Source organism: Dasypus novemcinctus, chromosome 5 (genome assembly GCF_030445035.2).
Source record: "Dasypus novemcinctus isolate mDasNov1 chromosome 5, mDasNov1.1.hap2, whole genome shotgun sequence".
NCBI lineage: Eukaryota > Metazoa > Chordata > Mammalia > Cingulata > Dasypodidae > Dasypus > Dasypus novemcinctus.
The window spans coordinates 124694188-124718737 of NC_080677.1; the positions used below are offsets into that span (position 1 = coordinate 124694188).

General features: G+C 36.4%; 1 protein-coding gene and 1 pseudogene across 3 annotated transcripts in view; both read right to left on the reverse strand.

Annotated features, from left to right (window-relative positions):
• Positions 1-24550, reverse strand: part of TPK1 (thiamin pyrophosphokinase 1) — a 293158-nt gene that overhangs the window by 21408 nt on the left and 247200 nt on the right. The window lies entirely within an intron of this gene.
• On the reverse strand, positions 20334-21151 carry LOC111764959 (cytochrome c oxidase assembly factor 7-like; annotated as a pseudogene).

Sequence of the window (24550 nt, forward strand, 5' to 3'; positions counted from 1 at the left end):
CATGGAACAGAACCTGTTCTCATGACTTTGAGGAATAAGACCCTACCCCCTCTTTTTTTTTTGACATTCATTCACCTATTTCAAGAATATAAATGGTGTTATTGGCAATTCTGGTCATCATTTTCAATAAAGGATTTGTCTTTATCTCATTATGGCATATTTTAGCTTATTATAGCTGTTAATTGAGTGCGGAAGCTGTTATATCTTCTTTTCTATTATATTTATGTATAAATATTGATATTCATGAGATTTAACTTTGAAAATCCGCTACTCTAAGAAAATAAAGTGTAATTACAGAGCAAAATGGGAAATAAGATAAATTTACTGATCTACTATCTTGCCTTTCCTCCCAGCTGGAGGAACAATAGGTTGTTAACACAAATTATAAAGAAAGAACTCCAAGTTTTAGGAACTGAGCCAAGGGAGAAAATTAGAGTAAGATACTGTATTTATACTGCACTAAAATAGTACTCATGTAATTGTCTAAGCTCCTCAAAAGTCTTTACTAAAATAAAAACATTAGTATATATTTGCCGTTCTGTCTAAATATTGCTACATGCTTAGGAAAATTTCCCAGAAGACAACTGCCAGTTTTGCCTAGAAATCCCAAGGAGAATTACTTATCAACTGGGGGATGTCTTAGTGCAAAAGCAAGGGGATAAGACAGGATTCATGCTATTTATAGATTCTCTGTGTGTGGGGGGATTATACTTGAATCCAGGATAAAATAGAAAAAAAGACTAAGGGAAGCAAACAGTTCATTAGGTATTGGTTTAAACAAAGAAAATAATGGGTTTCTGGCTAAAAATGGAATACTAGCAAAATATTTGGACAAGAAATCTGTAAACTAGGTAGAAAGCGCTTAAATAAAACTTGGCGGAACTGGAAAAAAACACACAAAAAAAACACTTAAATTATGAAAACATGATGTGATGTCTTTCTACCACATCAAGGCAGTGAAAATATTCTGATGTTCTCATGGATGCTAGCTTCCATTTATGGATTAGGACCTATGCAGTAATGGATAGAGAGCATGTAAAAAAAACACCCTCCTGCAAGAGAATTCTTCATTTATCATAATAGAAAAAAATTTACTATTTTACAATCATATTTCTGAGGACAGGCTCATCACTGGCAAATAGAAATGGAAGGATTTCCATTTCTATATTTAAAAGTTAGGATAGAAAAGCTAAAAACCTAGTGGATCAGAGACATGTAAATCCAAAAGTACATTCAATATCAAAAAGGAACTTCAAAGCCATGGTTACAGCAAAGATAAAAAACTGTCCATTCCTGCCTGGGAATGTATCAACTACCTGACTCTTATTTAACTTTTATACTCTCTGTCAAGGAAAGTGGTCTGGGGTATTATACATAGGAAATTGAACCCAAGATATGGGAACATATTAGAATTCTGTTTGCTGGAGTCAGATCATTGAAAGCATTTCCAGCAATTACTCTTCAGTAATAGTTTACTTTTCAGAGACTATAGTTTTATTATAGCATTATCAAAAATAAAATGATGAAATGTGTGGGCTAAATGATTATATACTGATGAATTTAGAGATGTGGAATCACCTTTCCCAAATACTGATTAGTGGCTCTTTATAAGGTCCTCATTGGAGGGCTACAAGCTTCTTACTGTTCTTGGCACTGCTCTGTTCAAATTTGTGATCACAAAGTACTGGGAGAAATAAAGAATCAAGATTCAGAATGATCCTAAAATGTTAAAGTGACAAGCCAAAGCTTGTCTAATACACAAAAGGATTGTATATTTTAAAGGAGTAAATGTTATCGTATGCAAAGTATCTTAATAAGGCTGTTTATATAGGCATACTTCACTTTGTTATGCCTCACAGGTATTGTGTTTTTTTTGTTTTTTGTTTTTTTTTACAAATTGAAGGTTTGTGGCAACCCTCTGTCAAGGAAGTCTATCAGTGCCATTTTCCAACAGCATGTGTCTCGTCTCTGTGTCATATTTTTTTTACTGTGGTGGTTTTTTTTCAAAAATGTCATGTAAAACATTAAAAATTTGCCTATATTATGTTACTATATACAGTAGAAGCTTTATTGGGTGCAAAATTAGATATGATTTTGTAGCAATTTTCATCATGAATGGAGTGTATGTCTTTGGCCCTTTTTGCTCAGTGGCATGTGGGCAGAGTGCCAGGTCAGAGGCAAGCCTTACAAGCCTTTCTCCTTGCCATTTCTGCCTCTCCCTTGAGAAGAATACGCTTGTCCAAAGAGACGACGTGAAGTACAACCATCCAGACGTCCTACATATCTATTTTAAGAGGCCGAGGCCTCAGCCACATCGACTTTGTAGACAAGTCCAAATTCAGACTAGCCAAATCTCAGGAGCAATAGTAAATGCAGGAGCAATGGTAAATGCAGTAAATGGCTGTTTTTGAAACTACTGGGCTTTGAGGAGGTATGAACCACATCATCTCTGTGGCAACAGCTAAATGGATACTGGGCAAAAGAGGGATTAGAACTCAAGTTTGGAGGCTCTTCTTTGAATTTCAGTTTTATCTATCACCTTTCTCCTACTATCCTAGGCATGACATTGTCACATGTGGAATGCAATCTGCTGTACTGCATCAACCTTTTAGCAACTTGGTTTAAGCATACTGGGGGAAACGGATTTGGCTCAAATGACAGAGCATCCACCTACCATACAGGAGGTCCAGGGTCCAAAACCCCGGGGCCTCCTGACCCGTGTGGAGCTGGCCCACATGCGGTGCTGAGGTGCACAAGGAGTGCTGTGCAATGCAGGAGTGTCCCCCACATAGGGGAGCCCCACGCACAAGGAGTGCGCCCACAAGGAGAGCCACCCCACGTGAAAAAAGCGCAGCCTGCCCAGGAGTGATGTCACATACACACAGAGCTGACGCAGCAAGGTGACACAACAAAAAGAGACACAGATTCCTAGTGCCACTGACAAGAATGCAAGTGGACACAGATGAACACACAGTGAGTGGACACAGAGAGCAGACAACGGGGGGGGGGAGGGGTGTGTGTGAAGGGAGAGAAATAAAAAAAAAAAGCACATTGGCTTCCCACCGCCTTCCATACTTCTCATTAGTGTGTATGTACAGTCTCCTCTTCTTTTTAAAGTATATTTTTCTATGCTTTGGAATCAATTTTTCTACTTTTGTGGTATTTTGTTTTCTTTTTTTGGAAACCTGAAGTCTATCAAATTATGGTCTCTTTCTCTAACATTTCTTTCTACCTTAAGATCCTTACATACTTTTGGTGGAAAAAAGGAAACACCAATAATAATCTCCTGTTATTGTTCTTAACTTTGTTTAATCTTACCTAAACTGGGTTTTGACAATTTAGGGAAAACCTTCAGAAACTTGCTGTGCTTTTTTAAAAATTTTTCACTTTTTGATAGAAATTTATACGTCAGAATGCATGGATGAGAAATGCAAAGTTGGAAACATATCCCATGAAGTGCTTTAGGCACTCTGACAGCTGTAATTTATCAAAATAAATTGCTGTGCTTAGTTGCAAAGCTTATGTCATAGGGAGACAGGGCACTTCCTAAATTGCCTACTGCTCTCTTTAATAATAATCTTGGTTTTACAATCCAGATATTCCAGGATAAGACACCTTCATGCATGCAGAGATAGAAAAATTCAGATTTTATGTATATCACTGGAATCATTCACATGCTACTCTATTAATTTTTAGATTAGAGGCTTTTTTCTGTCTAGATGTGGCAATAGATTACTATGTGGTAAGAAATGTGGGCAGGAAAGCCAGAACAGTAAGCTTAACAGTAAACAAGTCAGCCTGTCTACTGTCTAACTTTCCTTTTAATCTAAGGAAAGACCTTCTGACAGAACTGTCAGCCTCTTTGTGGTATCTTCCAAACAAACTGATTTTACAAAAATATTGATTTTAAAATGTATACATTTAATATGTGTTCCAAAGGCATTATTATTTGCTAAATAGTATGGTTAAGTGTCTTTAAAATGCTTTCGAGGTTTTTAAACTCTAATATTTCTCATTTTCTAAAAGAATCAATGCATTTTTGAGATAATTAAGGTATGCAACCACATAAATGTGCGGTATTATTTATACCCATAAAACTCTAAATTTTGGGTATAGTTATTTTCAGTGAAGTTTTCTAATAAAATAGAGTTGAAAACTGGCCTCAGACCCATTTAATTACAAAGCCTAGGCTCTTCTTTACTGAACCATGCTTTGGAAGTCCCTGTTCAAATACCCCAGTTTTAGAAAGCCAGTTTTAAGAATGCTATTCAGAATGCCAAATTTCTGAGTTGTTTTCCTACAACACTGTCAGAAAAGAAACTTCTAGATTAACTCTTACAAAACAGTCTCATTAGGAATCAATAATTTGCATATTAACCAAGCTTTCTGCTCTCATGATCTGTTACTATTGAAATAGGGTTGTAGAGAGAGGACCAACGTTACCTATACTCTCTTTCCTTCTGAGTACAGTTTCATTAGCTGTCAACAGATGTCCCTAGATTTAGTGGAAGAGGTCAGCAGTAGGGTGTCTTTGATAGGCAGAATAGAGATGAGCACACCCACCCACAAGATGTCCCAGAACCTGGGAATATGTTGTTACATTGCAAATGGAGAATTAAAGTTGCAGATGGAATTAAGGTAAGTAACCAGTTAATTTTAAAACAGGGAGATTATCCTGGATTATTGAGGTAGGGCCAAAGTAATTACAAGGGTCCTTAAAAGTGGAAGAGGGAAGCAGAAGAAGAGGTCAGAGTAAGGTGACCTTACTCTGGCCTGCCTTGCTGGCTTTGAAGATGGAGGAAGAGGGCAACAAGGCAAGGAATGTGAGCAGCTTCTGGAAGCTGCAAAGGGCAAGCAAATGGAAACACACCCCTATTGAAATATTGATTTCAGCCTAGTGAGATCCATTTTGTATTTGTGAACTAGAAACTATACAATGATAAATGTGTGGTTTTAAGCCACTAAGTCTGTGGTAGTTACAGCAACCATAGGAAACTAATAGGTCCTCTTCTTAGTGAGATAGGTTACTAGTAAAGTCATCTAAATTAATGATAGAGAAAACAAGAATTTAAAATATTAAGCAGTATCTTATTTTAATAAAACTAGCCTTATAAAAATAAACAAGTAACCAAAGAAAATATACATAAATTGAACTTCACCAATATAAACTTTTGCATATCAAAAGACACTAACAAGAAACCGAAAAGACAACCTACAAAATGGGAAAAAACAGTTGCAAACCACACATCTGATAAGGGTTTACTATCCAGAATATATAAATAATTACATAAACAAAAAGACAAACAACCCAATTTTAAAATGAGCAATGGACTTGAACAGACATTTCTTCAAAGAAAAAAGTCTGACAGTTAAATATAGAATAGTAAGTTAAATATAGAATAACCAAAGGACCCAGCAATTCCACTCTTCGAACCCAAGAGGATTGAAAGGATATGTTCACTCAAAAAGTTGTATACAAATGTTCATAGCAGTTTCCACCAAATGATGAGGGGATGAACAAAATGGGGTATATCCAAGCAAAGGATTATTATTTAGCAATACAAGGAAAGAAGTACTGTTATATGCCACAACAGTTAAACATTGAAAATATACGTTAAGTGGAAGAAGCCAGTACAAAACGTCACACAACCACATATTGTATGATTCCATTTATATGAGTAGGAAAATCCATAGGAAAAGAAGATAGATGAGTGCTTCCCGGGGGGATGAGGGGAACAGGGAATTGAGACTTGACTGCTCAAGGGACAGAGTTTCCTTTTCAGGTGATGGAAATAGTAGATAGTGGTGAGGGTGTACAACATAGTGATTATAACAAAAACCACCGAACTGGCACATTATTTATAATAAAGATACACAAAAATAAATTGCATAATTTGTGTTTTATTTCAATATTGTGATTTAAGTAAAGCTGAAGTAGAGTAATTAAAGTGAACTTAATTCAAAATATTTGTTTCATAGATTTTGTTTTCATTAAAAGTAATGCAGAGATTAAAGCCCTCTGCTTCTCTATTAACAAAACAAAAAAATCAACAATAAGTTATTAATAAACTTTTTGTTTCTTTTGAGCACATGAGGATTCATGTTTGTTTCATTTATACTCAAGTTATCTTAAAAACATAAGAGCTATTCTCTACCTTTTAACCAAAGAGAAGCAAAATATACACAGTAGAATAAAGAAGGATATAGAGCAAGCTGAGTACAAAGCCACATGACTTCTTCTCTTTCTCCCAGGAATATAAAGATCAAAATACTAAGGTAGACTGTCTAAATATTGAAAGGGAAAGGATGTGCAAGTAATGAACAAGACCTAAAGTTTCTTTACTGTGTATATCTCAGGATGATTTTAAGTATTTGTACATAAAATGTCAGAAATACAAAGGAGAGTTTTTTTCATTGGAAATATAGTAATTTGATTAATATTTTCTCTGCTGTCCATTTATGCTTTCTTAATTACTTGAAAATTGATAGTCTTTCCTCCCCTGACTGATATCCCTTCAATCTATCAGATCATCTAACTTGTTTCTTCGTTACCACATTCTTGAATGAATTCCTTTATTTTTATTTCACTTATTTCCTTGCTAAAATTTGGAACCTAACTTTCACTCCAAAGAGGGAGGAAATATTTGGGGAGGTTAAAGGACTTTAAAAATTTTCACAGTCTGTATACTGAGCGGAAAATAAAGTATCTTAGTAGAATTTATTTCCTGATGAATTTTGTTGGCCCATTATTTTTGCAGCTATTCAAGATCACCCATATAATCCATTTATATCTGCAAAAATAAACCAGATGTATACACAAATAAATCATGAAAACCAAACAAAATTAGAGCTTTCTTCCTGAAGCCTTCAGATTTCTAATTCCTAGAATTAGAATTTCTTGTGCTAGAAATGAAGAAAAGGAAAAAAAGGTGTTAATGAAAGCCATGGAATTTCTCCCCATCAACTGTGGTAGAAAAATTTGATGCCATGGAGAGTAACCAGAAATCAAAACAAATTATTTTCCTAATCCCAATGGTTTTCTGAAGGCATTTTCATGTAACAAAGGTTTGAAGGTTGGGATGTTGTGAAATTTACAGGTACTACAACCCACTCTTTAGTGACTAGATGTTGCATTATTCGTTAGGCCTGCCTTTTATGAAGAAAAATGAAGAGTGTAAAATAAAAGAACCAGAGTGAAAACTGGGGTGTTGCTGAAAGGTTAATGTGCTCTTCAGCCCATTTCAGATAGATCACTGAGCAGCCACGCATTCTGTTTATCTGACGCATGCAGAAAGAACTGTCATGCTTCACCTTTGGAAATGGGCCATTACTCCTGATGACAGATTATGAATTGTGGAATATGGCCGGCACCTGGCCAGCCAAAGAAGAGTTCATAAATCAGAATCAAAGCAGAAATACCTAACTAAAATTCTTGGAAGTTGAAAAAGGATATATAAAAAGGGAATCAGTAAAAGTCTGTGTGTGTGTGTTGATTTTCAAAAGATGTTTTTTAAAGGTTCTACACAGAAGTTATTTTTGTGTTTGGCTGAATAGTGTTGCTTCACCATGGAATGAGGTGGACATTGGTGGTAGGAGTTGGAGAGTGCTGCAATGAGAATTTGAACAGGAAAATGGCATAGGCCTGACAAAGGAAGAATAAATGATCATTCCTCACAACAAAAAGTATAAATAGTTGATTTTCAGGGATCAATATTTGAAAAAACAGACTTTTAACTTTATAGATCTGTAAAATAAGCCACAATTTGGTAGAATATAGAAAGCACTAAAGAAAAAAAAATGATATAGATGGCTAACTTTGGCCTCTAAAAGATAATGTTCCAGGAAATAATTATTTTTAGGTTTGTATGCATACCTGTCTTTGAACACCTCACCTAAGCGTTAGTGACTGAGTTCCTTGCCCAATGTAAGAGGCATTATGCTAGGTGCTAAAAAGAAAAAACCTCAAATGTTGGAAGTGTAGAAGGTAAGACAAGATTAAATAAATAGGAAATTTAATTATATTCAATAAAAATGCAATTTTAATATATGTTAATATGTTTATCAAACAAATTACATAAAGAATAATTGCTATAAAAGCTTACAAAAGTTAGAGATCATTGTATTAGCATTACATAGGAAAGTTGCATGTAGAAAGATGGAGCCACATCTTAAATGGATGGCTAACATTTTTCTAAGTAAGGAGGAAAGTGTTACGACTACAAAGTAAACATTTGTTCATTCTTAGCTCTAAACCTTCAAAGAACAGAGCAGAAAGACCAAAAACTTCCTAAATATTTAATATAGCACTAATACCAATAAATAAAAAGTTATTAAAAATACCTTCAAGAAATATGAAATAATTAGTGATATATTTGACAAAAGATCTGTGGATCTGTAAACTAAAAATTATAAAACACTACTGAGAGAAATTAAAGAACTCTTATAAATGGAGAGTTATAGTGTTCTTGGGTCAGAAGATTCAATATTAAGATGTCAGTTCTCCCAAAGTGATGTGTAGATTCATTGCCATCCCAGACAAAATACCAGCAGGATTTTTTTGGTAGAAATTGACAAGCTGATGCTAAAAATTTATATGGAAATACAAAAGACAACAGGATCAAAAAATATTGAAAGATTAAAGTTAGAGGATTTATTCTACTTGATATAAAGGCTCCATTCATTAATAAAGCTGCAGTATGCTACCAAGACGCTGTGGTACTGGAATATGGATAGTCAATATAGATCAGTGAAACAGAACAGACCCCCATCAGTCAATATGGCCAATGGATTTCAAAGATGTCAAGGCAATTCAATGGGCAAAGGAAAATCTTTTCAACAAATAGTGCTGGAACCACAGAATAGTCATATGGAAAATAAAGAACATCAAACCTGAACTCAGTTCATTTACAAATATTAACTACAGATGGATCATAGACCTAAATGCAAGAGCAAAAAGCTAAAAAACTTCTAGAAGATAATATAAAAGAAGGTTTTAGTCATCTTGGATTCAAGAATGATTTAAGACACACAAAAGATTTTTAAAAAATCAGTAAATTAGACTTTGTCCAAATTTAAAACATTAAGGAAGGAACTGTGGATTAACAGTGGAGTAGGAAATTACAGAAATTAGTCCCCTACAAGAGCAACTACTAAACAGGCAGGAACTGTCAACCTATTTTGAAACTCCAATATATAACACTGCAGCATCCAGGGAAGAACTGAAGGAAAAGGCTGGTTAATTATAGTAAATACCAGTAAACTGCACTCCCTACATGGTGGTTACCCCTGGAATAGCTTGCTAGTGCCAGAAAGGGACATAAATATCCAGTTCCCCATGATTTGGCATGTCTGTGTGTGTACATACTTCTGATCCCAGCTTACTGCTTTTGATTAGCTCCTTGAGAACACTAGGGTCCAGCTTTAAGGGGGGCCATTTTTCCAGCCTGCCCAAAACAAAGTACCTTCCTTGGAACTATGGAGGATAGTTAAAGAGCTGCACTTGGTGGGCAGCTTTGGGGAGCCATGGAAGAAGCTCCTGGCACCTTTCTTGTTCCCTCATTCATCCCTCCCCAAGGCAGCTTGAAGCCTGAGGCTGTGCTGCCTTTTTGTGGGTCCCTAGGCTGGTTCTGGCTGGAAAACTCCTCTCCAGAGTACTTCCCTCCTACACAGAATGCTTCCTTCACACAAGGTACACAGTGTATGAACAATTGTGACAGGTGGCCAGGGGAAAAGGCTTATGTGCCCTAAGGCCTGCAGTGAGACTACTGCGAGAGGAGAAGGTCTGCTTCCTGGGAATGTAGAACAGGCATTCAAACTCCTGTAAACTGGGGAACTCCAAAGAACACTATGTTGTATAGATGATTTTTTATTTCTTTTGAGTTTGGAGGGTTTTTTTTTTAGTTAGAGAAGTTGTGGGTTACAGAATGATCATACACAAAATAGAAAATTCCCATATGCCACCCTATCATTAACAACTTGCATTCGTGTGGGACATTTGTTACAACTGATGAAGCACATTTTTATAACTGTACTATTGACTATATCCATGGTTTAACTGAGGGTTCATTGTTTGTGTTGCAAAAATCTAATTTAAAAATGAGCAAAAGATTGAAGCATCGATTTTCATACTTGGTACTGTAGAAAGTCTAGGCTGGGTAATTTTTACTGCAAGGGATTACTTTGTGCATTGTATGATGTTTTTGTTTAGCCCAGCCTCTCCAGTTTCTACTCACTAATACCAGTAGCAAATCCTAGTTGTGACAATAAAAAATGTCTCTAGTCATTGCCAAATGTCCCATGGGAGAAAAATTGCTCTGGTTGAGATCTACTGTTTTGAATAATACTTCACCAAAAAAGATACATAGATGGCAAATAAGCCTATATCACCTAAGAAATCAACTAAAATCTGAGTTTGATAAAGTAATATAACATACAAAGATTAATGAGATAGCACTTATGTTTCTGTCAGTTTCTCTTTTTACTTATGTAATCTATGCTTTATGGATTTTGTTGCAACAGTACTTGGGTATACAAAGTTATATCGTCCTGTGTTAACGTTATAAATTATATATAAATAAATCCTCCTGTGTTAATTGTTATAAATTCCTCATTTATCTGGTACAATAGCTTACCTGAATTCAGCTTTGTTTAATGAAAATCTCAACAGCTTTATTCTTGTTAGTATTTCTAACTTTGCTTACATTTAACATTTGTGTCACTTTCCTCTAGTGTAGTCAGCATACAGATTATTTATTTTTAGCCAATTACTTTTATATTAGGTTTGATTCCTTATATGTTTGGTTTTATTTATTTTCTGTTTGAACTAAGAAAACAGACAACATACACTCTTACACACGTCTGGTCATCTTGCTTAGACTGAAGTATGTATGGCTATATGTTTATTAAATTTTGAATCCTTTACAATACCCAAAACTATGCTAAGGATTGGGGTTCAAAATATATTGTTTTGGCTTTTTTTTTAATTTAATTTTTATTTATTTCTCTCCTCTTCCCCCCCCCCCACCCCTATTGTCTGTTCTGTGTCTATTTGCTGTGCCTTCTTCTTTGTCCGCTTCAGTTGTTGTCAGCGGCATGGGAATCTGTGTTTCTTTTTGTTGCATCATCTTGTGTCAGCTCTCCATGTGTGTGGCACCATTCCTGGGCAGGCTGGGCGGCTCTCCTTACGGGGCGCACTCCTTGCGCATGGGGGTGCCCATGGGGGACACCCCTGCAATGGCAGGGCACTCCTTGCGCACATCAGCACTGCACATGGGCCAGCTGCACACGGGTCAAGGAGGCCCGGGGTTTGAACCGCGGACCTCCCATGTGGTAGACGGACGCCCTAACCACTGGGCCAAGTCGGCCGCCCCAAAATATATTGTTAATTAACTTGAGTTGAAATGTACGGATGAGTGAATCTCTGTAGTGTTAGAGTTTGGAAAATAAATGGCAATTCAGGTGAACGGTGATTTGGGGCAGGAAGTTTCCTGGCCTCCCTAGAAGCACAAAACTTCAATGGCCTCAATCTAGATGCAGTTTCAATTTGAAAAAGATTTTAATGGCCTTACTTACTTCTCCTAGATCAATTTTATGGCTGAAAACAGCAATAAAAGAATAATTCAAACAAGTTTAAAATTCAAAGGAACACTTAATGTATAGGACTGAAAAAGAACTGCAACCAAAGTAAGACTTTCCTTTTTTTTTCTGTTTCACTTGAGTCTCATTTCTGTATTCTTCATTGACTTTAGTCTTTTCTGAAATCTTTAAAACAGTCTTTAAAAGAATGAAGTTGCAGTTATTGCACTGTTATTCCTAGGCTAGGCACAAGACTAGGGACTTAAGGCCACTGCAAGAGACTGTTGCCCCACTTGTCTCTCACCTTGAGAATCCTGAAAGGGATAAGAGTGTATGGAAGAAATATGGGTAGGTTTGTTTTTCAGAAAAAAGGATTACATTTTTTAAGTAGGCTTAAAAGCTATTTCATTAAGTGATATATTATGATGCTGGATGCACACGGAAAAACACAATCACAGCTAGACTCAAATCCAAACGTGAGGGGAAACCTGTGCTAAATGAATGCAGATTACATCACTGGAGTGAGTACTACAAGAATGGAAATGCATGATTCCTGGTATTTAAAATTCTTCAGGAAGAGAGCCCATAGCCTAAGGGAAAGGCATATCTCCCCTCTTTTTTCCTATTCTTTATTCTATACTCTACTTAGTATTGAGGAGGACAGACTTTGAAGGGTCATGAAACATGGTCTCCAATACCACTGGCCGGTATCTTAACTGGATTTCAAGACTCTTTACGGGTAATTGCTTCACAATAGATCAAACCAAGCACATTTTTTTCTGAAACAGATAACAAATCAATCAAGTATTCCATACTACTGTATAAAGGGATTATGATTGTAAGTTAAAAACTAAAATAAAAATTAAAAAACTGAAAAGCATGGTAGGGGAAATTTGTATAGTTTGGCTGAAAAAACAGAGATATTTAGATTTATTCTTCATTCTTTTTAAAATGGGTTTGCTAGCATCAAGTAAAGTAGAAGATTGAAAATGTCCTTATTCCTAAAATCTAATTAGAATTGTGTATTTTACTCTAAAATAAGGATTGGAAGGAAATTGAACAATATGCAGCTCTAGCATGATATACATATATATTTGATAGGAACTAAACAAATTCAAATCCAGGCAAAAGAACATATTTTCTTAGTAAGTGTCCCAACAAAATAGTATTTGATTTCCAATTCATTTATATACTTTGGGCTTCTGAATCCTTTATCATTCTTTGAAAGTTAAGTTTCCAAACTTTGAAAAATAATTGTCACATTCCCCGTACATATGTTGGAACTGTTGATCAAATTATGGTCTCATTAGTCAGTTTTCAAATTCTGACAGACTGGCATTTGGAAAGGACAAAGAGAAAACTGCCCCCACTCTTTTCTACATATTTGTTAAGAAGGAAAAAAAAAAAGCAAATAGCTAAAGAATGTGAACAGACATCTAATAATGATTCATGTCTATGACTAATGAATGAATGATTTAAAATATCCATTCAGATTACAAGAATCTTTGTGTCAAAGGGCTCAATTTCTCCCTGTCTTGTCTTTACTTGTACGGAATATGCTAAAACCATGACTCTGAATCAAGTCAGTAGTGCTTTCACGGTTTGAAGAATTATTACTTTTCCACTTTTGTGCTACATACACCAGAGCTCTAAATTCACAATGTTTTCTTACAAACTTCTCATTCTATGCAGAGGATGCAAAAACCAAGGTTTTATAGGTGGGGGCAGCAGCAAATCTGGTCAAAAACAGTTGTCTGGTTGTTAGTTACACAAATCTCTGTAAATTCAATCAGTTTAAGGTAGGGAATACATTTAGAAATAAGTGCCTCAAAAGACATAATGAGGGAAGTGGACTTGGCCCAGTGGTCAGGGCATCCGACTACCACATGGGAGGTCCGTGGTTCAAACCCCGGGCCTCCTTGACCCATGTGGAGCTGGCCCATGCGCAGTGCTGATGTGTGCAAGGAGTGCCCTGCCACGCAGGGGTGTCCCCGCGTGGGGGAGCCCCACATGCAAGGAGTATGTCCTGTAAGGAGAGCCACCCAGCGCGAAAGAAAGTGCAGCCTGCTCAGGAATGGCGCCGCACACACAGGAGAGCTGACACAACAAGATGACGCAACAAAAAGAAACACAGATTCCTGTGCCACTGACAACAACAGAAGCGAACAAAGAAGAACACACAGCAAATAGACACAGAGAACAGACAACTGGGGGAGGGGGGCAAGGGGAGAGAAATAAAATAAATAAGTAAATCTTAAAAGAAAAAAAGACATAATGAAAGTAGTGACTGGTAAGAAAATATGCTTAAAACTTTAAAAAATTTAACTTAACAATCTTCCACATTTTCTTTTTGACCCAGGTCCTTAATTGCTGGGTAAACAAAACCAGCTGTTCCCCATGGCATTTACAGCCTGGGAAGAAACTACTTGTAATCCAGTAATATCTAATTTTTCCTCCATCCATAATAATATAACTATTTTTTTAAAACTGGGCTGATAGCTCTGGAGAAAAGGGAATAAAATTTCTTAGACTCACTCGCAGTTAGGTAAGTCTGTGTGAGAAAGTTAAGTCAGAAATTTTGTAGCAATTTAAGGGAATATTCCTTAAAGGACAGTGGGTGCTTTTGCTCTGTTCCTTCTATGCTGCTACCTGGGAAACTGTTGTGACAGATCTTTAGCTGCTACCTCATACTATGAGGCTAAGAACCCTACCCAAAAATGCTGGAGTGACAAGGTAGGAGGAGCCTGTGTCCCAAGGGACTATATGGAGTGGAGCCATGAAATCATCCCTAGACAGCCTCCAGTGGACTTTCCCCCTCATGGACACATGAGGGAGAAAGAAACCTCTCACCTATTTAAGGCACTCCTAGTTTGGGCCTCTGCCATTCAAAAGAACAGAATCCTAACTAATACCTTCAGGAAAGCTGCTTATTAAACAATTGCATGTGTGATATATATATATATATGTGTGTGTGTATATATATATGTATATTCATGTATAGATCTATCTATCTATCTATCTATCTATCTATCTATCTATCTATCTATCTATAGTTCAAAGAGAAGTTAAAGGGTGTTATCAGGGCCAAGAACATTGCCAATTCATTGTCTTTTGTCTCTTCGTTTATCTACTAATTACTAAGTAAATAGTAGAAATTAAATTTTTAAAATTCACTGTCTTTGGCTGTGAAATTTCTCTTCTGAGAATTTATCCAAAAAGGAAAAACCATCAACAGAAAAAAGTTCCATACATGAAGATGTCTACTGCAGTATTATTCATAATAGTGAAAGCAATCTAAGTGACCAAGAGAAATAAACAGCAAAGTAAATATTTATACTTTACGGGATATTATGAAGGCAATAAATGAATATTTGTGATGGTATATCAACATTTATCTAAAAGCTGTATATACAGCGTAATAACTAGGCATATGGGAAAAATGAAAGGAAATACATTGGAATTGCTTGTATTATGTTTGGATGATTACTGATGATTTGAACCTTAATTTAGAATAAAAATGATTTTTTCTTTAAGGAAAACCAAACCAAGAAAAAAAACTTCACTTATTTTCCTGGCTCTAAGATGCAAGATAAAATGAAACAGGGCTAGTAATAAAGTGTTGCTATTAAGTTTAAAACATCTGGAACACAAATTCAAGATGGCAGAGGCCTGACATACATCTCTTATTAAAGCTAAATATGACTAAGTGTTTTATGACTGTTAAAGGAGTTACTGTAATCTTTAGCTATACTTTAGTACAACTGTAGGATTCCAAAAAAAGGATAGTAACAACCTAATGATCTATATGCTCATCAGCCTAGATTTAGAGTATTATGTTCAGTCCTTGGCAACACATTTTAGGAATGACATTGACGAAGTACAACATGTCTACAGGAGAGTGTAGTGCAGGTATCTGGAGAAAATGAAGAATCATTAAGGAATGTAGGAATATTTAGCCTAGAAAATAGTTTACAATAGAACCCTGTTAATAACTTCAAATATGTAACATGTGGTCGAGACTAGACTCCATAGTTTCCAGGGTAGAATGAGATCCATCATATATAATACAGGACAGAATTGGGTCCTATAAAAGTAAGGACATGCTAATAATTAGTTATATTGAAAAGAGAATGGGCTGCCTTTTGAGGTAATAGGCGCTCAACACAGGAAACATTTCTAACCCTATGTTAGAAAACTGCCTACTAAGAATTTTAAAGGAGGAATTACTGTATTGAGAGGGAGTTTAGAATTAACTTTATTAATTGGTTTTTTAAAAATATCAATGGCATTTAAAAATTAATTAAGAAGTTTGCTACCTAACTCTTCAACAGTTAGATGATTTTAATCTTATGAAAGGATGGAATTTAGAATGAAATATGGTTTTTCTGTACCTTGTCAATGCCTTCCCAGCCCCACATATCCAGCTGGGGATATTTGTGTTCTTAATAATTTAGAATATTCCCAAGATTCTCTCAATTCCAACACAAGATGTCCTGACTATCCTCATTGTCATGGACTATCTAGTAACTTCCACTAATCCCTCACATTTCAAGGAATGAACTGTAGTTTGTAAAAATTTTTTTTTTTTTTTACCCCAGTGATTCAGAAACTATAGATCCAGAAGCTGCTTGACGGACTGGCACTTGATGACTTATAGCCTTTTTACAATATGGCAGAGTTATTCTTAGTTAAAATCTTCCAGTTCTCCCCATCTTACCCACAACAAAAAACAAAAGTCTACAAGGCCATTCAGGGAGCAGATGTGTAGATAAAAATCCACCTCCTTCTCCAGGGAGTTGAAACACAAATCATAAATTTCCTTCTAATCTTTTGGAAAAGCAAATGAACAAACAAAAAAACTACTGTTTAGGAGATAAGGGCAATTTGTTATTCTGTTTCATTTTAGTAGCTATTTGAACATAGGTCATCTATTTCCCTACAAGTCTACTAACGAGGGTTTGGACATCCATTCAATTTAAAACCTTATTTTAACAAGGGACTATAGGTCAATAATTTAAAAAACAAAAAGCCAAACTAAACAAATTTTTGTTCCTGAATCACTGAAAAAATATCCAGGTAATACCTTTTAATTGTAAAATACTTTATATGGATTATCTTTATTGAATTTTACAATAATCTTGCATTGTATAAACTCTTTGCTTTGGCCTACATATGTATGGCCTGAGTTTTCAACATAGTCTTGATTACTTCTATTAGCATTTATTTTAGATGACCATGTAAGTGTTCTCAAACACTTCATGGAACAAGGTGAGTGATTAAAAAAAAAAAAAAAGGACTCAGAAGACTGTCACGTTAATAAATTAGGAAATTTAGGTTCTTTTGAGGCCATATAATTCAACTATGAAGAAGGTATGACAAGAATCCAAGTTCTCTGATTCCAGGTCTATTTCTGATATATCATGCTGCTGCTTCCTTCCTTCTGCCCAGGATTATCAGCTCCTAAAAAAACAAGCACTACAGGGAGGCAAGGTGAAGATGGTCAACCACCACACCAGGGAATCGAGAGAGTCTACAACTGCAAACAGAAGAATTCCATCCATTAGTCATGCGGGATCTAGCCCCCTCTCGATTTAGAGGTGGAGTGGACATCGCCATCCCAGGGTGTTCAGGATGGAGGAATAAAATATAGATTAGAGTGGACTTACTGGTATTCTACTATAGAAATATTGTGACTTTCACAATGGAAGAAATTATATCATTAATGTGGAGATAGTTGTCACAGGAGTTGCTGAAGGCAGGGAGAGGGAAAAAGAGTGTGATATTGGGACATTTTCGGGACTTGGAGTCGTCCTGGACGATATTGCAGGGACAGATGCAGGACACAATATATCCTGCCATAACCCACTGAATGGACTGGGAGAGAGTGTAAACTACAACATAAACTATAATCCATGCTGTGTAGTAGTGCTCCAAAATGTACTCATCAAATGCAATGAATGTACCACACTAATGAAAGAAATTGTTGATGTGGGAAGAGTGGGCAATGTGGGCAGCAGGGTATATGGGAACCTCTTATATTTTTTAATGTAACATTTTGTGTGATCCATGTATCTTTAAAATTAATAAAATTAAAAATTATAAAAAGCACTAGCACAAAGCACAGGGCTGACACAGAGTAGAAGATTGTTAATAAGCCTCATTTAATAAATCAGTTTCTCTGGCATTTTAAATTCTAAGTGATTTTTCTTTATGTCTGTCTTTTCCATTTCATATCCAGGATAGGACTAAAGTTCAAAGAAGATGCGCCCAATAGATAATAGATATGATTATGTTCTTCAGATTCAGAGTGGAAGAGGAAAGAAGTGTCACATATTGTTTATGAAAATGTCTGGTTGCAGCCTGCCTGTCAAAAGCCTTATTTTTTCCTTTTCATGCTTCCATTTTTTTCATTCCAATATATGTTTCTCATGTCTCTCTTCAGGAAGTGAAATATAGCTAATAAACATGACCAACACACATTCTCACACACACAACTTCAGAGAGATGTCGCGACACCATTTAACTGAACAGTATTAGACAATCTATTGTAAAACTGAGAAATGTAATATGCCAAAGGCATTTTTTTTTTTTTTTTAATTTGACAGGTCAGTAAGCCAGTGATTCTTAAACCCAGACGATTAGGCTCCACATCTATTCCCAGGCTGCGCTGCCTTGCTTTTTTCTTCTGTCCTGGGTATCCACGTGAAATGCACTATTTGACTAGATTGTATTCTCTGTCCCTCTTTCTCTAACAAACACTAATCTGATACAGCCTGCAGCAACTACCACCCCTGAACAGTTCAAATTCAGCTTAACACAGAAACATTGGTGGTGATTTTAACATTATCACCCACAGCTTCTCTAACACTATCAAATGTATATGCCTACCCCATTCATGTTCACTCAAATGAAAATGTATTCTTTCTCCCCATCTCACATGCATACTGGGGGTCAGGTGGGAAATAGAATACAGTCCTGCAGTGAGAATACATGGTGAACTTACTGGTATTGTACTGTAGAATTATTGTGATGCTAGCAATCGAAGAAATTATATCTTTGATGTGGAGACGGGCCACTGAAGGTGCTGAAGTTAGAGATAGGGATAAAGAGGTATAATATGGGGGCATTTTCAGGACTTGGAATTGACCTGAATGACACTGCAATGACAGAATGTAAACTATAATCCATGCTTAGTGGCAATGCTCCAAAATGTGTTCATCAATTCCAATGAACGCACCACACTAATTAAAGAAGTTGTTAATATGGGGAGAAGTGGGAGGTGTGGGACGTAGGGCACATGGGAATCCCTTATATTTTTTTATGTAACATTTTATGCAGTCTACGTATCTTTTAAAAATAATAAAAATATATATAAAAAAAAAGAATATATGGGTAACCACATGACACATTTGTTTAGACAAGCAAAGGCACAAATTGTACTTTGGGCTGCTAATCCCTGTGACTGTGGTTTTAAGCATATTCTTTTATAGTTATAAAACCACATAACGTGCATAATTATGCAAAGTTGCTTTTATACTTCCTTCCAAACACCTTCCTTTATTCCTGCTTTTTTGTTTGTTTGCTTCCTAATAATTTTTATCTTAGTGGTTTCTACATTAGCTTTTTTAAGGAGTCCAAATAGAGTTGGAATGATTTCCTATAATTTTTTTCAGTAAGTTGCTACACTAATTAAGTTTCTACACATTCACTTTAACCATGACACCTTTTGAGGACAATAATAAACACCACCATGACAGGGAACTAATGACCTTCCTTCTTTCTCCCGTTTGGACATGTCTTCCTCCTACTCCTTTCACAGTTGCACATGTGCACATGTTTTGAATCATGGTCTAACAGACAGATTTCTCTTCGCTTCTTTTTACATGATTAATGCGCTTATAAACTTTCTTTTTTATTTTTTTAACTAGCTACTCAAAATAGTTTATTTACAGGACGATTAACAAGGTTACAAAGGTTCAGTTCTGAACGACAAATGTGTTAAAGTCCTTGCTTACAAATTCCTAGCTGATGTTTGCCTTGGGAATATCTCCTCACTCAGCATGGTGGGCAGTGTCAGGTGAGTAGATTAGGGGTATGAATATCTCCTCTAGAAGATGGCAAGCTTATCTTTCATCCTCTTTAGCAACCTTGAAACATAATGACCTTTAACCTGAATGTTCTATGTTCCTTTTGACCCCTAAGAATTTACTTAAAGATCTTCTAAAGGCAAAAAAAGGAAGCCCCCATCAATGATTACATAAGTCAGAGGGTGCCAGTCGTGACTATTAAACTGTTCTTGGTCCCTCAAGCTCTCTATTATGTAAATCAAGATACTTTATGATTTTCAAGCCCTCTCCACTTTAAAAAAAATTAATCTGATTCCTTCAGGCCCTGTGGTTGCTAATCTCTCTGACTTTCTGTTATTTATGTCCCTCGTCCCTCCACCCAATTCTCTAGGATCTCTATTTGTACCTATTTTTCACAAAGCTGCAAAAGTCTGAAAGCTGAGACCTCCTAAATTTGGGTATCTTCATAGAATATACCCAGATAAAGGAATAATGACTGATAGCATTGCAAGCTTCTTCCCAATCAGTGACCCTCTGGAGCAACGAGTCTATGTAACTGGGAGCTACTGGTTTCAAGTCATAAGTCTTCCTGCTTCAGCAGGTTGACCTCTAAGAGCTGCATCACAGGTCTCAGAAATATAACTAATAGGTGCCAGCCTCAAGCTGTTTGTTGTCTCAGAGAGTGGGCCAACATTAGCCAAACATGAAGGGCTGGACCCTTTTCTGCTATTCTTAGTGCAGCTGCCGGGACTGATTTTTCAGCTCCTCAGCTTTGGCCTCGTCCTTACCGACACCATCCCCCAGCCTGTACATGCGGCTGGCATTAGCACAGGCCCAGACATAGCCCAGATCAAAGACTTTCATTGAGTACTTCAACACCTGTCTCATGTCCTTGGGGGAACCGGGAACATCCTGGAGGAACATGGCACTGAGGCTGAAGCAGCCCCAGGTTGGGCTAGCCATCTTCATTGATCTATCATTGTGCCAGGAGACCAACATTGTGACATGCCTCCACAGACTTTTGAATGCCCACCTCCCACAAGGGAGGTTCTGGGTTTGGTTCCTGGTGCCTCCTGAAAAAAACAAAAAAATAACAAGCAAAACAAAAAAACAAAAATCAATTCAGAGGAGCTGATGTGGCTTAATGGTTGAGTGCCAGCTTCCCATATACAAGGTCCCGGGTTCAATCCTCAGCCCCTGGTACCTCAAAAAAAAAAAAAAAAAAAGCAGCTGGAGGCGGCTTTCAGGTACTGGGTCAGTCCATGGTTCCCACCTCACATAAGAGACTCCCTGTTTGTAGCAGCTCTTACTGTGCTGGTTCTTTTCACAGTTGAATTTCAATACTTTGGCAGCCTCATTAAAATCCTTCTGGATCCCTTCCAAACAGTTCACAAGCCGATAGCAAGCATCCAGGTCCTTCTTGTGATAGCACTGAGAGTTGTACTTCACCTCCATGTTCTCTAGAAGGCCTCTACTTGCTCCTTGTCCTGGAAGTCCACCATGCCTGCCATACCTCTTGCTCACCCAGCCCAGTTACCCATGTGGCTTTGCTCACCCAGCCAGGATCATTCCCTTATATACTTCTACTCTATATAATGTAGCTTAAGGACCTTAAAACTCTCCAAGCTTCTGTCTTCCAATTATAAATCTGAAAAGAATAATAATTATTTCATAGGGTTTTTATAAGGAATAAATAGTACCTAGGACTGTGCAGAGCACTTAATAAGCCCTCTTTAAGTGTTAGTTTCCTTTTCTTTCCTTTTTTCAGGTGCTCAAAAATAGAAATGTCAAATCTTTATCTGAATATATATGTATAGCACAATTTGTTTTAGTATGAAAAAGAAATATTTAAATAAGATAACAGCCAGACAATAGGAAAAATGTTTTGTTGTTAAAAGATAAAATTCTAGCAAGGTTTAATTTGCATACTTCCCTGTAATCAGCTACAAAGTCCTGGGAGGCAAGCAGAATATCTCTGGTTAAAAGAAGTTTGGATCACCCAGGTCTGACCTTGCAAAGGGATTATATTAATGTAATTATTTTAATTGTGAGGAATTTAGTATCTTTTTACATTAAACACTTGGGGGAGAAGGGACACACAACTTTATTAACTGTCAAGCTATCCCAAATGGATTTAACTGAATTTCTTTTGTTCTTCAGGTAAAAGGATTAGTTGCTGTTCACACTTGGACTGAGAAACAACCGCCTCAAGAACTTGGGAACTTGGTCAAGACTGGAAAGTGTTTTTTTCAGGTTAGTATCCGCCTCCCCCTCATTTGCCCGGCACTTAAATCTGTTGTGACCGACAAAGGAGGCTGAAGCCTCTGTATTTTCTCAGGCAGCCAAAAAATTGCCTTTACTGGTATCTATGGCAGATCTATCTTTAGCCTGAATATTATAATTAGGTTCTGGGATATTTGAACTAAGGAAAGTGGCTTGCTTGGTTGCCAGCCTGCTCAGTCCTGCTGCCACTTGTATTTCCATATTCCTCCCCCTGCTAGGAAAGTTCATTTTCTCTCCTCCCTCTACAGTCTCCCCTCCCTTTCCTTTCTTCTATTTTTTAAGGACTAGTTAAACTCAAATCTGAATTGTGAAGCCTTCCCAGAACATGACAGTGATTTCTCCTATATATAATTCTGGAATTTTCTGGAATACCTAACAGTATGGTCATCATGTATATACAATACCTATCTCTTCAAAGTAACAATGGTATGCTTGAGATCAAATAGTCATATATCAGTATTGTGCCAGCTGTCTTATAATGCTGAAAAGTATTTAATTTGATGTTTCTTAGAACTTGATTCTTTTCAATTATTTATCTACATAGGGGGAAAGAAAATCTCTTATGCCATCAGAGCTATTTTTAAGATTTTTTTTGAAACTAAATAATGCAACAGGTAATTTTAAAGCCAAGTGGGATGGAGTTCAAGTGTGTATATGGTGTAAGACCAAATTTTTTAATGTTGCACATTTCTCAATAAATTTTTATAAAAATTTTATAAAATCATGTTTACACACTTTAAAATCCTTTGAACAAAGTAATATTATGATACTAGACTCCATTTAAAGATTTTTGCCAGTAATAAATGCAGGTTAATACATTCATTAGCAATGAAGGATGACCATCTAAGGGCATAATGGGATTTATGGTACATCAAGTCTATAAATATAACTATATACACATCATTTCTTAGAAGTAACATACAAAATGAAGTATGTGGAAAAAATGAAAAAAATATTCTTTGTTCACATATTTTGAGGAGAGACATTAGAGTTACTTATTCATGAGTATTTCATAATACATTGTAAGTATGCTGCAGGATATTTTGGAAAAGTAGTGAAGGCTTAGCTTAGTAATGTAAAATTTTTCTCCAGCCTCCTTGTCTAAAATATAAATGAGGTAAGACTTTCTTTTTAGTTCAAGATTTTAGCTCTTCCTGTCCAGAACCTTATTTATCACTTTATCCTCCGCATTTGTTTAATTGCTTATTCTTTTATGAATCCACGCTAGCACCTCTAAGAGATTCCAAACCCTCTGGAAGCAGATCCACGATTTTACATCTCTTTGCAAGGCCAAAGCCTTGAAAAGGTTCCTATTGCAAAGGTGCTGGTTGTAAAGCACATGTCCATGAAAATGAAGGAATAAGAGCCTGCCAGAAAGACATGGGGAAGAAATGGGAGGAGAAGAAAGATCAAGGAAGGTCTAGTTAGTTGGCGTGTACTGTCTGCAAAAGACTGCCACTATGCTAGGTAGGCACTTGAACAACATTATCTCATTGATCTACAGTACTTTTTATCCAAAATTATTGTCCAATACTCACTGGAAAACCCTAAACTGCTAGGTATCTTTCTATGTGTGTCCTCAGAGAAAGTCATAAACAGATAATGATATTAAGTAAAAAATGAGGTCTGAATTTAGTGATAGGGGTGGGGAGTGCCAGAAAGAAAACTTTTTGAAAAATTGAGGAGTTGGCCAAAAAGAGGGAGGACATTTTGGCAGATAGAAATGCAGAGACACAGATAAGGAGCTCAGGAACAGTATTGGGGAGGGTGGGGGCAGACGCAGGGGTCTGATGGAAGTCTGGTGTTGTTCAACAACAGATGCAAATCATGAAAGAGGGAGGAATGGGGACATAAAGGACATTGATAACCTGGTTAAGCAGCTTATGTTCAGGTAATGGGCATCAATGACATTTAAGTAAGAAAGGGACAGGATGAGGCTTGGGTTCTAGATAGATTAGCAGATTTGTAAAGGATGGATTTGAAGGAACAGAACTGAAGGCAGGGAGACAAATTAAGAAACCAATTACTTAAAGGGATGTGAGATAAGGAACTCAATTATGGCAAGGGTATTACAATTGGAAATTATGCTTGGAAATGAAAGATTCAATATTTTTGAGGTATAATTACCAAGGTACAATGACCTGAATAATCTTTTAATTGTAAATCACATATCACTCCCTGCTTAAACCTTGATTTAAATGGTTTCCTAATGCTTTTAGAAGAAAACTCACATATTCTCTTTTGGCCTATAATGCTTCCCTCTGGCCTATCTCTTTATCTCATACTCATACCTGATTCAATCACTATCTCAGCCCCAGGTCTCTCTTCTGGTCTTCAAAAATGACAAGTCCTTTCTATTTACACTTTTTTTGTTTCCCTTCCATCCTGAACTCTCTGCCTCAATTTTTTTTTTATGGTGGGGTCACTGTCATTGTTTAGGCCTCAGATCAAACATCACAACCCAAAAGGGACCTTCCATGGAAATCTTATCTAATGTGACCTTCTCCTCAGTTGCTCTTTCTATTTTCAATTTGCTAATTCCTTCTGTAGCACTTTTCATGGTGTCTAATTATCTTGAACATTTATTATACATTATGTATTTATTATATATTTTGCATAGATAGATA